At 31.5% G+C, this 16,314-nt stretch overlaps 1 long non-coding RNA gene across 1 annotated transcript in view; it reads right to left on the bottom strand.

The window, feature by feature from the left end:
• Positions 1 to 15,134, bottom strand: part of LOC149129019 (uncharacterized) — a 31,017-nt gene extending 15,883 nt beyond the window's left edge. The window contains exon 1 of the long non-coding RNA XR_016240573.1: positions 11,224 to 15,134. This is a non-coding gene — a long non-coding RNA (uncharacterized LOC149129019). The remainder of the gene's footprint in view (positions 1 to 11,223) is intronic.
• Positions 15,135 to 16,314: the final 1,180 nt, after the last annotated feature.

Genomic DNA, 16,314 nt, shown 5'->3' with positions numbered 1-16,314 from the left:
CTCAAATGCTTCTTTGCAATGAACAAACAAACGACAAAGTGCTTACCGCCATTTTCTGCCATCGATTTCACAGGTCTTGCTTTGCACTCTCCCATGGTGGATTTTATTATGTAAAAAGACAAAAATAAAAAACATGTATTACCAAACAATCTCAAACAACATTCAGAAAATAATGACAAGGGGGGTGGGGGGGTGTTAAGAAAACGTCAACTGAAATCACAAGGGTTTTGTTTACATCTAATCAATCAGCTAACCCTAAAACCTAAACCTAACACTAAAGCTACCTAACAGAGACCAATTAAATTTAAACAGGACCCATGTATACTTTAAGTTGACGTTTTCTCAATGCCACAAAAAACAAAATGTACTCACCTGCGTTCTCAGTTCAAAATCTGCACGGCTTTCCCTTGGAAAAAAAGAAAAAAAAAAGCATTCTTTTAGTAATAAAAAAAATGAAAACACAATTAAAATTCAATTTAAACATACTAAAATCTAAACTAAGTATCATCTATCTTTCATTTATGTGAACTAACGTAATCTCAAAGCACCAACCCTAACTAAAAATGCTTCTTAATTAACGTTCTTCACATCAAATAGAAAGATAGACGGATAAAAATAATTATCTAACTAACTAACCAAACAAAAAAATTAATTAGTAATTTTATACTTGCTTTTTTTTTACGTTCCGAGTTCAAATCCTGGGAAGTCTCATCAATGGAATGTATGGAATCTGCAGAGAGAGGTGTCAGTCAGCTTCCCCTTGGAAAAAAAAAAGAAAACAAACCGTGTTTTAGAAATAAATTCAAATACAATTTCACACTACTATAGGAATTTTATACTTGCCTTTTTATGTTCTCAGTTCAAATTCTCCCATTCAGCAGTGTGGAATGCATGGAAAAAAATAAAAAAATACCAGGAGTTACAAAACAAATCAATGACAATATTATGCATATGCTAAAAAAAAAGGAAAAAAAAAATAAGCAAAGAAAGCACTGAAATTTACTTACAATAGAAATGTTTTGCGTGCACCTTATGCATATTTGCACCAATGAGCCTTTAAAGCGCAACTATCAATTCAAAACCGTTATCGATCAGTCTATGTCGACAAAGCACAACACTCTGGCAAAAAGCGACCGATGAAGCAAGTACTAAAAGCTTTGAGAAATAAGTGATAGGATTTCTTTTGACTAAGAAGTACATTAGATATAATTAGTACATTAGATAATTAGTACAGAACTCATATTTTAATAATTAGTATAGTTAGTGTAATCTTCCTGTGTCCCACCATTGTGGCCGCAGTCCACAATGGGGGGACCGCCTTTAGTCCAAACAATCCCATCACTTCTGCCTCGCCAAACCTTAATACTTATTCCATCGGTAGCTTTACGACAAACTGCTAGACTTCGTCAATGTAAACTAATTAGACAACAGTCTTGAATTGATAAGTTAACGCTTACCAACACACAGACGCAAACACACATGTGTGGGCAACACAAAAATTTCCATCTAAGTAGACTCAAATGCTTCTTTGCAATGAACAAACAAACGACAAAGTGCTTACCGCCATTTTCTGCCATCGATTTCACAGGTCTTGCTTTGCACTCTCCCATGGTGGATTTTATTATGTAAAAAGACAAAAATAAAAAACATGTATTACCAAACAATCTCAAACAACATTCAGAAAATAATGACAAGGGGGGTGGGGGGGTGTTAAGAAAACGTCAACTGAAATCACAAGGGTTTTGTTTACATCTAATCAATCAGCTAAACCTAAAACCTAAACCTAACACTAAAGCTACCTAACAGAGACCAATTAAATTTAAACAGGACCCCTTTAAGTTGACGTTTCTCAATGCCACAAAAAACAAAATGTACTCACCTGCGTTCTCAGTTCAAAATCTGCACGGCTTTCCCTTGGAAAAAAAGGAAAAAAAAGCATTCTTTTAATAATAAAAAAAATGAAAACACAATTAAAATTCAATTTAAACATACTAAAAACTAAACTAAGTATCATCTATCTTTCATTTATGTGAACTAACGTAATCTCAAAGCACCAACCCTAACTAAAAACGCTTCTTAATTAACGTTCTTCACATCAAATAGAAAGATAGACGGATAAAAATAATTATCTAACTAACTAACTAACCAAACAAAAAAATTAATTAGTAATTTTATACTTGCTTTTTTTTACGTTCCGAGTTCAAATCCTGGGAAGTCTCATCAATGGAATGTATGGAATCTGCAGAGAGAGGTGTCAGTCAGCTTCCCCTTGGAAAAAAAAAAGAAAACAAACCGTGTTTTAGAAATAAATTCAAATACAATTTCACACTACTATAGGAATTTTATACTTGCCTTTTTATGTTCTCAGTTCAAATTCTCCCATTCAGCAGTGTGGAATGCATGGAAAAAAATAAAAAAATACCAGGAGTTACAAAACAAATCAATGACAATATTATGCATATGCTAAAAAAAAAAGGAAAAAAAAAAAAAAGCAAAGAAAGCACTGAAATTTACTTATAATAGAAATGTTTTGCGTGCACCTTATGCATATTTGCACCAATGAGCCTTTAAAGCGCAACTATCAATTCAAACCGTTATCAATCAGTCTACGTCGACAAAGCACAACAATCTGGCAAAAAGCGACCGATAAAGTAAGTACTAAGCTTTGAGAAATAAGTCATGTGATTTCTTTTGACTAAAAAAGAGTTATAATCAGTACATTAGATAATTAGTAGAGAGATGCTATTTTTATGATTAGTATAATTAAATCCTAGTCCCCCCATTGTGTACTGAGGCCACAATGGGGGTACCGCCTTTAGTCGATCCCATCACTTATTCCTAAACTACTACTTTTATTCCATCGGTAGCGTTTTGACAAACAGCTAGACTTTATCTACGTAAACTATTAGACAACGGTCGTCAAATGATAAGTTAACAGACACAAACAACAAACATGCAAAAAATAAAATAAAAGACCGTGTTAATAATAATAATAATGATCGTAATCATAGGATTACGATGTTAAAAATCTAGACACTTAATAATAATTGAACTCATTATATATTTAAATTAAAGAGAGAGAGAGAGAGAGAGAGAGAGAGAGAGAGAGAGAGAGAGAGAGAGATGGTGTGTCTGTGAGGGAGAAAAAGACATTAAAAAATTTTATTGGCTATGTATAAACGTTTCATAAGAATTTGAACCTGGATTCTATTACATTACTTTATAAGTAAATTAAAATAGAATGTGAAATGGAATCTTCTGACGAAAATAGAAAAAAAACTCTTAAATGAACAAAGGTGAAAATAATAAAATAAGTCTTACATTTTCTTCGTTGGTTTTACAAGTCTGCCTGGTTGACGAGAATACAAAATAAGGGCCTCAAAAACGTTGTTATCGTATCGTATCGAGTTGTGTGTTGTGTTCACTTCGAAGACAAACACAGAACTGAATGGCACAACCCGGTAAGAGCTTTAAATAATAGTTTATTACGCAGTACGCACTCGAGAGGATGTCGGGAAGGCAAGACGAAACTATTATTTAAGCCCTTCCAAGCGGTATCGAAATCAGTTTCGTTTTGTCTTCGAAGTGAACACAACTCAACTCAACTCGATACGCTAGATGGATTAACAAACTTTTTGAGGTCTTCATGCTATTTTTCGTCAACCAGGAACAACCAAGAAAAGGTAAGACTTATTTATTATTCGTTATAATATTTAAGAGTTTAAAATTCACATTTTTTCAATGCAAGTTCTTTTTTTAATTTTCGTCACAAAATTCAGTTTCAAATTCTATTTACAATTTAATGCGAATATTATTATTACTTATAAAGGTTCAAATTCTTAAGGTCGGTCTATCTTATACAATCCGGTTCTCTGTTTCATATTTTTCATTCCATTTCAAATTCTATTTTAATGTAACTATTGGGGGAATTCTAGTGCCATTATTCTATGTATATATCTATATATATTTTAACTATCTATATGTAACTATACTTATCCTTTTAAAGATATAGTTTGTTTGTTTGTTTGTTTTTTTTCGTCAGAAAGTTCTGTTTCAAATTCTATTTTAAATTAATGGGAATATTATTATTACTTATAAAATTATAAATTCTTAAGGTCGGTCTATCTTAATCGATTCATACCCAATAAAATGTTTTAAATGTATACTGCCGTTTCCTCCCCCACAAACACACCTCTCTCTCTCTCTTTTTCCCCTCCATTAAAAACACATAAGTTATCTGTCGCTCTCTCTATCTATTTTAATTTAAATATCATAAATATTTAAAGGTTCTCTGTTTCATATTTTTCAATACAAGTTTTTTTTAATTTTCTTCAGAAGATTCCATTTCAAATCCTATTTTAATTTAATATTTCAACTGTGTATTGGGGGGAATTCTAGTGTGTGCCATTATTCTATGTGTATATCTATATATATTTTAACTATCTATATGTAACTATTAGAGATATAGTTTGTTTGTTTTTTTCGTCAGAAAATTCTGTTTTAATTTAATTTAATGTGAATGTTATTATTACTTATAAAAGTCCAAAAGGTCGGTCTATCGATTCGTAGCCAATAAATTTTTTTAAATGTATACTGCCGTTTTCTCCCTCACAAACACACACTCTCTCTCTCTCTCTGTTCTGTCGCGCTCTCTATCTATTTTAATTTAAGTATATTTATAATCCTATAAATAGCATAAATGTTTAAAGGGTCTCTGTTTCATATTTTTCAATACAAGTTTTTTTAATTTTCTTCAGAAGATTCCATTTCAAATCCTATTTTAATTTAATATGAATATTTCTATGTATCTATATATATTTTAACTATCTATATGTAACTATACTTATAGAGGAGGTGTTTTAATATATTTAAAAAATTGTTTTTAAAAGACACGTAAATGGTAATCTTTATAATGTAATTTATATAGTTTTATAATAATTATTAAGTTTTAAGAGACAAAAAAACCCCTTTAATTTAATGTGAATGTTATTATTACTTATAAAAGTCCAAAAGGTCGGTCTATCGATTCGTAGCCAATAAATTTTTTTAAATGTATACTGCCGTTTTCTCCCTCACAAACGCACACTCTCTCTCTCTGTTCTGTCGCTCTCTCTATCTATTTTAATTTAAGTATATTTATAATCCTATAAATAACATAAATGTTTAAAGGGTCTCTGTTTCATATTTTTCAATACAAGTTTTTTTAATTTTCTTCAGAAGATTCCATTTCAAATCCTATTTTAACTATCTATATGTAACTATACTTATAGAGGAGGTGTTTTAATATATTTAAAAAATTGTTTTTAAAAGACACGTAAATGGTAATCTTTATAATGTAATTTATATAGTTTTATAATAATTATTAAGTTTTAAGAGACAAAAAAACCCCTTTAATTTAATGTGAATGTTATTATTACTTATAAAAGTCCAAAAGGTCGGTCTATCGATTCGTAGCCAATAAATTTTTTTAAATGTATACTGCCGTTTTCTCCCTCACAAACGCACACTCTCTCTCTCTGTTCTGTCGCTCTCTCTATCTATTTTAATTTAAGTATATTTATAATCCTATAAATAACATAAATGTTTAAAGGGTCTCTGTTTCATATTTTTCAATACAAGTTTTTTTAATTTTCTTCAGAAGATTCCATTTCAAATCCTATTTTAACTATCTATATGTAACTATACTTATAGAGGAGGTGTTTTAATATATTTAAAAAATTGTTTTTAAAAGACACGTAAATGGTAATCTTTATAATGTAATGTATATAGTTTTATAATAATTATTAAGTTTTAAGAGACAAAAAAACCCCTTTAATTTAATGTGAATGTTATTATTACTTATAAAAGTCCAAAAGGTCGGTCTATCGATTCGTAGCCAATAAATTTTTTTAAATGTATACTGCCGTTTTCTCCCTCACAAACGCACACTCTCTCTCTCTGTTCTGTCGCTCTCTCTATCTATTTTAATTTAAGTATATTTATAATCCTATAAATGTTTAAAGGGTCTCTGTTTCATATTTTTCAATACAAGTTTTTTTAATTTTCTTCAGAAGATTCCATTTCAAATCCTATTTTAACTATCTATATGTAACTATACTTATAGAGGAGGTGTTTTAATATATTTAAAAAATTGTTTTTAAAAGACACGTAAATGGTAATCTTTATAATGTAATTTATATAGTTTTATAATAATTATTAAGTTTTAAGAGACAAAAAAACCCCTTAAATTTAATGTGAATGTTATTATTACTTATAAAAGTCCAAAAGGTCGGTCTATCGATTCGTAGCCAATAAATTTTTTTAAATGTATACTGCCGTTTTCTCCCTCACAAACGCACACTCTCTCTCTCTGTTCTGTCGCTCTCTCTATCTATTTTAATTTAAGTATATTTATAATCCTATAAATAACATAAATGTTTAAAGGGTCTCTGTTTCATATTTTTCAATACAAGTTTTTTTAATTTTCTTCAGAAGATTCCATTTCAAATCCTATTTTAACTATCTATATGTAACTATACTTATAGAGGAGGTGTTTTAATATATTTAAAAAATTGTTTTTAAAAGACACGTAAATGGTAATCTTTATAATGTAATGTATATAGTTTTATAATAATTATTAAGTTTTAAGAGACAAAAAAACCCCTTTAATTTAATGTGAATGTTATTATTACTTATAAAAGTCCAAAAGGTCGGTCTATCGATTCGTAGCCAATAAATTTTTTTAAATGTATACTGCCGTTTTCTCCCTCACAAACGCACACTCTCTCTCTCTGTTCTGTCGCTCTCTCTATCTATTTTAATTTAAGTATATTTATAATCCTATAAATGTTTAAAGGGTCTCTGTTTCATATTTTTCAATACAAGTTTTTTTAATTTTCTTCAGAAGATTCCATTTCAAATCCTATTTTAACTATCTATATGTAACTATACTTATAGAGGAGGTGTTTTAATATATTTAAAAAATTGTTTTTAAAAGACACGTAAATGGTAATCTTTATAATGTAATTTATATAGTTTTATAATAATTATTAAGTTTTAAGAGACAAAAAAACCCCTTTAATTTAATGTGAATGTTATTATTACTTATAAAAGTCCAAAAGGTCGGTCTATCGATTCGTAGCCAATAAATTTTTTTTAAATGTATACTGCCGTTTTCTCCCTCACAAACACACACTCTCTCTCTCTCTCTGTTCTGTCGCGCTCTCTATCTATTTTAATTTAAGTATATTTATAATCCTATAAATAACATAAATGTTTAAAGGGTCTCTGTTTCATATTTTTCAATACAAGTTTTTTTAATTTTCTTCAGAAGATTCCATTTCAAATCCTATTTTAATTTAATATGAATATTTCTATGTATCTATATATATATTTTAACTATCTATATGTAACTATACTTATAGAGGAGGTGTTTTAATATATTTAAAAAATTGTTTTTAAAAGACACGTAAATGGTAATCTTTATAATGTAATTTATATAGTTTTATAATAATTATTAAGTTTTAAGAGACAAAAAAACCCCAAATAATAGTAGGAAATTAACAAGGACATCCAATATAGCAAATAATAGTAGGAAATTAACAAGGACATCCAATATAGAAACTTGATTTTTAATTACTGCTTTTACTTATCGTAAAAAGGACATGAACTTGTTTTGAGATTAACATGGGCTAATTACAAATTATTAATATAATATAAGGCTTAGATTTATTTAAGTCAAAATATAGAATAAACGACACTACTATTAAAAGCCTTGAAAACAATAAGGATCCTTTTAGAGTCAAGCATTAAATAAAGTATACATTATTGGAAGGCTTTTAATGATGGTAGTGTCGTTTATTCTATATTTTGACTTAAATAAAATCTAAGCCTTATATTACATTAATGTTAATCTCAGAACAAGTTCATATCCTTTTTAAAATATGTAAAAGCAGTAATTAAATATCATGTTTCTATATTGGATGTCCGTGTTAATCCTACTATTATTTTCAAAAAATTTATGTTGATATAAATAATAATAGTATTTAAAAGACACGTAAATGGTAAGCTTTATCTTTATAATGTAAAAAATTAGTATATGATTTATATAGTTTTAACAAATTATTAATGTAATATAAGGCTTAGATTTATTTAAGTCAAAATATAGAATAAACGACACTACTATTAAAAGCCTTCAAATAACGTATACTTTACTTAATGCTTGACTCTAAAAGGATCCTTATTATTTTCAAGGCTTTTAATAGTAGTGTCGTTTATTCTATATTTTGACTCAAGGTCTCTTCTATAAGGATGTATATATTTAGATATCTATATAGAGGGGGAGACATACTGTGTATAGATATATATATTTGTGTATGTATATATATAAAAGACAATAGACGATTTCGGCTGCATAGAATGCCAGGCAATACAATGAAGTATGCATATGCTGCAACAAACAGGCAGCACTTAAATCTCTTATGATAGAAAGATTTCGGAAGTCTTATATGTGATTGCAACCGAGCATGTTTTTAAAACGCAACTATCACTTCGAAACCGTCATCGGATAAGTTTACGTCGAGGAGGTCTAACAGTTCGGCAAAAAGCGACCGATGGAGTAAGTGCTAAGCTTTGAGAAATAAGTCATGTGATTTCTTTTGATAAAAAGAGTTTACAACATCACATATAAAGAAATTTAATGAGGTAAGTTATAATCAGTACATTAAGATAGTTAGTAGAGACATGCTATTAGTATGGTTAGTGTGATTAAATCTTTCCATATGCGACTCTCTCTCTCTTTACTTGTTTCAGTCCCCCCCCCCCATTGTGTACTGCGGCCACAATGGGGGTACCGCCTTTAGTCGATCCCATCACTTCTTCCTCGCTAAACCTTAATACTTATTCCATCGGTAGCTTTTTGACAAACTGCTAGACTTCTTCTACGTAAATTAATTAAGACAACGGTCGTGAAATGATAAGTTAACGCTTACCAACACACAGACGCAAACACACATGTGTGGGTAACACAAAAATTTCCATATAACTAGATTTGACTGCTTCTTTCTAACATATCCAAATTTCACTGCATTATCGTTATTTGTGTTAAGATTAACATGGGCTAATTCCAGAATATTAATAGAATAAGGCTTAAATAAATCAGTCAAAATATAGAATAAACGACACTATTAAAAGCCTTGAAATAATGTAATAATAAGGATCCTTTTAGACTCAAGGATAAAATAAAATTTATTACATAGTTTCAAGGCTTTCGATGGTAGTGTTGTTTATTCTATATTTTGACTTACATAAATCTAAGCCTTATGCCATTAATAAATCTGTAAATTAGCCCATATATAGCTGTCCTTCGATACAAGAAATTTTGAAATCAACGCTTATATACATGAGCTGTTTTAGAATATTATATTGGGCTCAAAAGACTTATTTTGAATTATTTTCAAAAAATTATTTAAAAAAAAAAAAAATGTTAAAATTTCATTATAAAGGGACGTAACTCTTGCAATTAGTATTTTGTAGTTACCTCTCTTACAAAATAAAATTAATATTTCAAGTCTTATTTAATATTACATTCAAGGGACGTAACTCTTGTAATTAATATTTTCTAGTTACCTCCCTTAGAAAATAAAATTAAATAATAAAGAATTGAAATTATTAGAAATTGTTAGAAAGAAACAGAGACAGAGAGGGAAGCAGAGACAGAAAAAGAAACGAGGGGGTGAGAGACTGAGAGAGAAACAGACATGGGAAGAAAGCATAAAACAAAGAGGCAAAGAAAGAAAGAGTGACAGAGAGAGAAGGAAAAAGATGAGAGAGATAAAGAAAATGAGGTGGAGGGTGAGAGACAGAAGAACAAAGAAACAGAGAGAGAAGGACAAAGATGGGGGGAGATACATAAAAAGAGACGGGGGGAGGGGTGAGAGACAGGGAGAAACAGAGAAAAACAAAGAATGAAGAGATACATGGAACAATAAAAAGCAAAAGAGTTGAATGTATAAATGACATCTTTCAGTTGAATGCGGTCATGCTGGAGCACTGCAGAAAAGTTAAGAACATTTTAAAAACCTCTTTCAACCTTGCACAACAAGATTTTATTGACATTCATTCAAATTCTCGCATTCCAACATTTCCTTTTTTCTTTTTCGAAAGAACCAAAGACAAAAAAAAAAGGTACTCACGTTCTGATTTCAAATTCTAAGAAGTCTCATCTCCCATTCAGCAGTGCAAAGTATGGAAAAAAAAAAAATACCAGGCGTTACAATACAAATCAACGACAATATGCATATGCTACAACAACAAAACGCACTCAAATCTACTTATAATACGAATGTTTCGGATGCACCGATATGCGAGAACGGCGAGCGCGCCTTTAAAGCGCAAGTATCCCTTCCAAACTGTTATCGATTAGTTTACGTCGACAAAGCACAACACTTTGGCAAAAAGCGACCGATCGAGTAAGTACTAAGCTTTCAGAAATAAGTCATGTGATTTCCTTTCACTAAAAAAGGTGTTGACAAAATCACATATGAAGAAATTTAATAAAGTAAATTAGATAATTTAGTAGAGAAATGTTATTTTCATGGTTAGTATGGTTAGTGGAATTAAATCTTTCCATGTGTGACTCGTTTCCGTCCCCTCATTGTGTACTGCGGCCACAATGAGGGTACCGCCTTTCAATCGATCCCATCGCTTATTCCTTACTAAACTTAATACTTATTCCATCGGTAGCTTTTTGACAAACTGCTACAATTCGTCAATGTAAACTATTCAGACAACAGTCTTGAATTGATAAGTTGACGCTTACCAACACACAGACGCAAACACACATGTGTGGGCAACACAAAAATTTGCAAATAAGTAGATTTAAATGCTTCTTTCAAATCTTTTCAATCTGCTACACAATAAAGAAATAAGAAACAAATGACAAAGTGCTTACCGGTATTTCTGCCATCAATTTCACAGGTGTTTCTTTCCGCTCTCCCGTGGTGGTAAAAAGAAAGAAAAAAAAAGTTAGAAAACATTCTCAAACAACATTCAAAAAAATAATGACAAGGGGGGGGGGGGGGTGTTAAGAAAACGTCAACTGAAACCGCAAGGATTTTGTTTACATCTAATCAGCTAACCCTAACCTAACACTAACCCTAACTAACAGTCCAATTAAATTTAAACAAAACCCATGTACTTTCAGTTGACGTTTTCTCAATGCCACAAAAAACAAAATGTACTCACCTGCGTTCTCAGTTCAAAATCTGCACAGGTCAGTCAGCTTTCCCTTGGATAAAAATAAAAAGAACAAAGTCTTTTAGTAATAAAAAAATTAAAGCAAAAATAAAATTCAATTTCAAAAAAATTAATTAGTAATTTTATACTTGCCTTTTTACGTTCCGAGTTCAAATCCTGGGAAGTCTCATCAATGGAATGTATGCAAAAAAAGAAAAACAATACCAGATGTTACAAAACAAATCAGTGACATTATGCATATGCTGAAAAAAAAAAAAAGAAAAAACACACTCAAATCTACTTATAATACAAATGTTTCGGATGCACCGATATGCGAGAACGGCGAGCGCGCCTTTAAAGCGCAAGTATCCCTTCCAAACGGTTATCGATTAGTTTACGTCGACAAAGCACAACACTTTGGCAAAAAGCGACCGATCGAGTAAGTACTAAGCTTTCAGAAATAAGTCATGTGATTTCCTTTCACTAAAAAAGGTGTTGACAAAATCACATATGAAGAAATTTAATAAAGTAAATTAGATAATTTAGTAGAGAAATGTTATTTTCATGGTTAGTATGGTTAGTGGAATTAAATCTTTCCATGTGTGACTCGTTTCCGTCCCCCCATTGTGTACTGCGGCCACAATGAGGGTACCGCCTTTCAATCGATCCCATCGCTTATTCCTTACTAAACTTAATACTTATTCCATCGGTAGCTTTTTGACAAACTGCTACAATTCGTCAATGTAAACTATTCAGACAACAGTCTTGAATTGATAAGTTGACGCTTACCAACACACAGACGCAAACACACATGTGTGGGCAACACAAAAATTTGCAAATAAGTAGATTTAAATGCTTCTTTCAAATCTTTTCAATCTGCTACACAATAAAGAAATAAGAAACAAATGACAAAGTGCTTACCGGTATTTCTGCCATCAATTTCACAGGTGTTTCTTTCCGCTCTCCCGTGGTGGCAAAAAGAAAGAAAAAAAAAGTTAGAAAACATTCTCAAACAACATTCAGAAAAATAATGACAAGGGGGGGGGGGGTGTTAAGAAAACGTCAACTGAAACCACAAGGATTTTGTTTACATCTAATCAGCTAACCCTAACCTAACACTAACCCTAACTAACAGTCCAATTAAATTTAAACAAAACCCATGTACTTTCAGTTGACGTTTTCTCAATGCCACAAAAAACAAAATGTACTCACCTGCGTTCTCAGTTCAAAATCTGCACAGGTCAGTCAGCTTTCCCTTGGATAAAAATAAAAAGAACAAAGTCTTTTAGTAATAAAAAAATTAAAGCAAAAATAAAATTCAATTTCAAAAAAATTAATTAGTAATTTTATACTTGCCTTTTTACGTTCCGAGTTCAAATCGTGGGAAGTCTCATCAATGGAATGTATGCAAAAAAAGAAAAACAATACCAGATGTTACAAAACAAATCAGTGACATTATGCATATGCTGAAAAAAAAAAAAAGAAAAAACACACTCAAAATCTACTTATAATACAAATGTTTCGGATGCACCGATATGCGAGAACGGCGAGCGCGCCTTTAAAGCGCAAGTATCCCTTCCAAACTGTTATCGATTAGTTTACGTCGACAAAGCACAACACTTTGGCAAAAAGCGACCGATCGAGTAAGTACTAAGCTTTCAGAAATAAGTCATGTGATTTCCTTTCACTAAAAAAGGTGTTGACAAAATCACATATGAAGAAATTTAATAAAGTAAATTAGATAATTTAGTAGAGAAATGTTATTTTCATGGTTAGTATGGTTAGTGGAATTAAATCTTTCCATGTGTGACTCGTTTCCGTCCCCTCATTGTGTACTGCGGCCACAATGAGGGTACCGCCTTTCAATCGATCCCATCGCTTATTCCTTACTAAACTTAATACTTATTCCATCGGTAGCTTTTTGACAAACTGCTACAATTCGTCAATGTAAACTATTCAGACAACAGTCTTGAATTGATAAGTTGACGCTTACCAACACACAGACGCAAACACACATGTGTGGGCAACACAAAAATTTGCAAATAAGTAGATTTAAATGCTTCTTTCAAATCTTTTCAATCTGCTACACAATAAAGAAATAAGAAACAAATGACAAAGTGCTTACCGGTATTTCTGCCATCAATTTCACAGGTGTTTCTTTCCGCTCTCCCGTGGTGGTAAAAAGAAAGAAAAAAAAAGTTAGAAAACATTCTCAAACAACATTCAAAAAAATAATGACAAGGGGGGGGGGGGGTGTTAAGAAAACGTCAACTGAAACCGCAAGGATTTTGTTTACATCTAATCAGCTAACCCTAACCTAACACTAACCCTAACTAACAGTCCAATTAAATTTAAACAAAACCCATGTACTTTCAGTTGACGTTTTCTCAATGCCACAAAAAACAAAATGTACTCACCTGCGTTCTCAGTTCAAAATCTGCACAGGTCAGTCAGCTTTCCCTTGGATAAAAATAAAAAGAACAAAGTCTTTTAGTAATAAAAAAATTAAAGCAAAAATAAAATTCAATTTCAAAAAAATTAATTAGTAATTTTATACTTGCCTTTTTACGTTCCGAGTTCAAATCCTGGGAAGTCTCATCAATGGAATGTATGCAAAAAAAGAAAAACAATACCAGATGTTACAAAACAAATCAGTGACATTATGCATATGCTGAAAAAAAAAAAAAGAAAAAACACACTCAAATCTACTTATAATACAAATGTTTCGGATGCACCGATATGCGAGAACGGCGAGCGCGCCTTTAAAGCGCAAGTATCCCTTCCAAACGGTTATCGATTAGTTTACGTCGACAAAGCACAACACTTTGGCAAAAAGCGACCGATCGAGTAAGTACTAAGCTTTCAGAAATAAGTCATGTGATTTCCTTTCACTAAAAAAGGTGTTGACAAAATCACATATGAAGAAATTTAATAAAGTAAATTAGATAATTTAGTAGAGAAATGTTATTTTCATGGTTAGTATGGTTAGTGGAATAAAATCTTTCCATGTGTGACTCGTTTCCGTCCCCCCATTGTGTACTGCGGCCACAATGAGGGTACCGCCTTTCAATCGATCCCATCGCTTATTCCTTACTAAACTTAATACTTATTCCATCGGTAGCTTTTTGACAAACTGCTACAATTCGTCAATGTAAACTATTCAGACAACAGTCTTGAATTGATAAGTTGACGCTTACCAACACACAGACGCAAACACACATGTGTGGGCAACACAAAAATTTGCAAATAAGTAGATTTAAATGCTTCTTTCAAATCTTTTCAATCTGCTACACAATAAAGAAATAAGAAACAAATGACAAAGTGCTTACCGGTATTTCTGCCATCAATTTCACAGGTGTTTCTTTCCGCTCTCCCGTGGTGGCAAAAAGAAAGAAAAAAAAAGTTAGAAAACATTCTCAAACAACATTCAGAAAAATAATGACAAGGGGGGGGGGGGGGGGTGTTAAGAAAACGTCAACTGAAACCACAAGGATTTTGTTTACATCTAATCAGCTAACCCTAACCTAACACTAACCCTAACTAACAGTCCAATTAAATTTAAACAAAACCCATGTACTTTCAGTTGACGTTTTCTCAATGCCACAAAAAACAAAATGTACTCACCTGCGTTCTCAGTTCAAAATCTGCACAGGTCAGTCAGCTTTCCCTTGGATAAAAATAAAAAGAACAAAGTCTTTTAGTAATAAAAAAATTAAAGCAAAAATAAAATTCAATTTCAAAAAAATTAATTAGTAATTTTATACTTGCCTTTTTACGTTCCGAGTTCAAATCGTGGGAAGTCTCATCAATGGAATGTATGCAAAAAAAGAAAAACAATACCAGATGTTACAAAACAAATCAGTGACATTATGCATATGCTGAAAAAAAAAAAAAGGAAAAACACACTCAAAATCTACTTATAATACAAATGTTTCGGATGCACCGATATGCGAGAACGGCGAGCGCGCCTTTAAAGCGCAAGTATCCCTTCCAAACTGTTATCGATTAGTTTACGTCGACAAAGCACAACACTTTGGCAAAAAGCGACCGATCGAGTAAGTACTAAGCTTTCAGAAATAAGTCATGTGATTTCCTTTCACTAAAAAAGGTGTTGACAAAATCACATATGAAGAAATTTAATAAAGTAAATTAGATAATTTAGTAGAGAAATGTTATTTTCATGGTTAGTATGGTTAGTGGAATTAAATCTTTCCATGTGTGACTCGTTTCCGTCCCCCCATTGTGTACTGCGGCCACAATGAGGGTACCGACTTTCAATCGATCCCATCGCTTATTCCTTACTAAACTTAATACTTATTCCATCGGTAGCTTTTTGACAAACTGCTACAATTCGTCAATGTAAACTATTCAGACAACAGTCTTGAATTGATAAGTTGACGCTTACCAACACACAGACGCAAACACACATGTGTGGGCAACACAAAAATTTGCAAATAAGTAGATTTAAATGCTTCTTTCAAATCTTTTCAATCTGCTACACAATAAAGAAATAAGAAACAAATGACAAAGTGCTTACCGGTATTTCTGCCATCAATTTCACAGGTGTTTCTTTCCGCTCTCCCGTGGTGGTAAAAAGAAAGAAAAAAAAAGTTAGAAAACATTCTCAAACAACATTCAGAAAAATAATGACAAGGGGGGGGGGGGGTTAAGAAAACGTCAACTGAAACCGCAAGGATTTTGTTTACATCTAATCAGCTAACCCTAACCTAACACTAACCCTAACTAACAGTCCAATTAAATTTAAACAAAACCCATGTACTTTCAGTTGACGTTTTCTCAATGCCACAAAAAACAAAATGTACTCACCTGCGTTCTCAGTTCAAAATCTGCACAGGTCAGTCAGCTTTCCCTTGGATAAAAATAAAAAGAACAAAGTCTTTTAGTAATAAAAAAATTAAAGCAAAAATAAAATTCAATTTCAAAAAAATTAATTAGTAATTTTATACTTGCCTTTTTACGTTCCGAGACTAATTTTATACTTGCCTTTTTACGTTCCGAGTTCAAATCCTGGGAAGTCTCATCAATGGAATGTATGCAAAAAAAGAAAAACAATACCAGATGTTACAAAACAAATCAGTG

The sequence above is a fragment of the Octopus bimaculoides genome, unplaced genomic scaffold, assembly GCF_046866305.1.
Source record: "Octopus bimaculoides isolate indiv1 unplaced genomic scaffold, ASM4686630v1 contig204, whole genome shotgun sequence".
Taxonomy (NCBI): Eukaryota; Metazoa; Mollusca; class Cephalopoda; order Octopoda; family Octopodidae; genus Octopus; species Octopus bimaculoides.
Note: the sequence above shows the minus strand (reverse complement) of the source record. Positions and strands in the feature narration are given on the sequence as shown.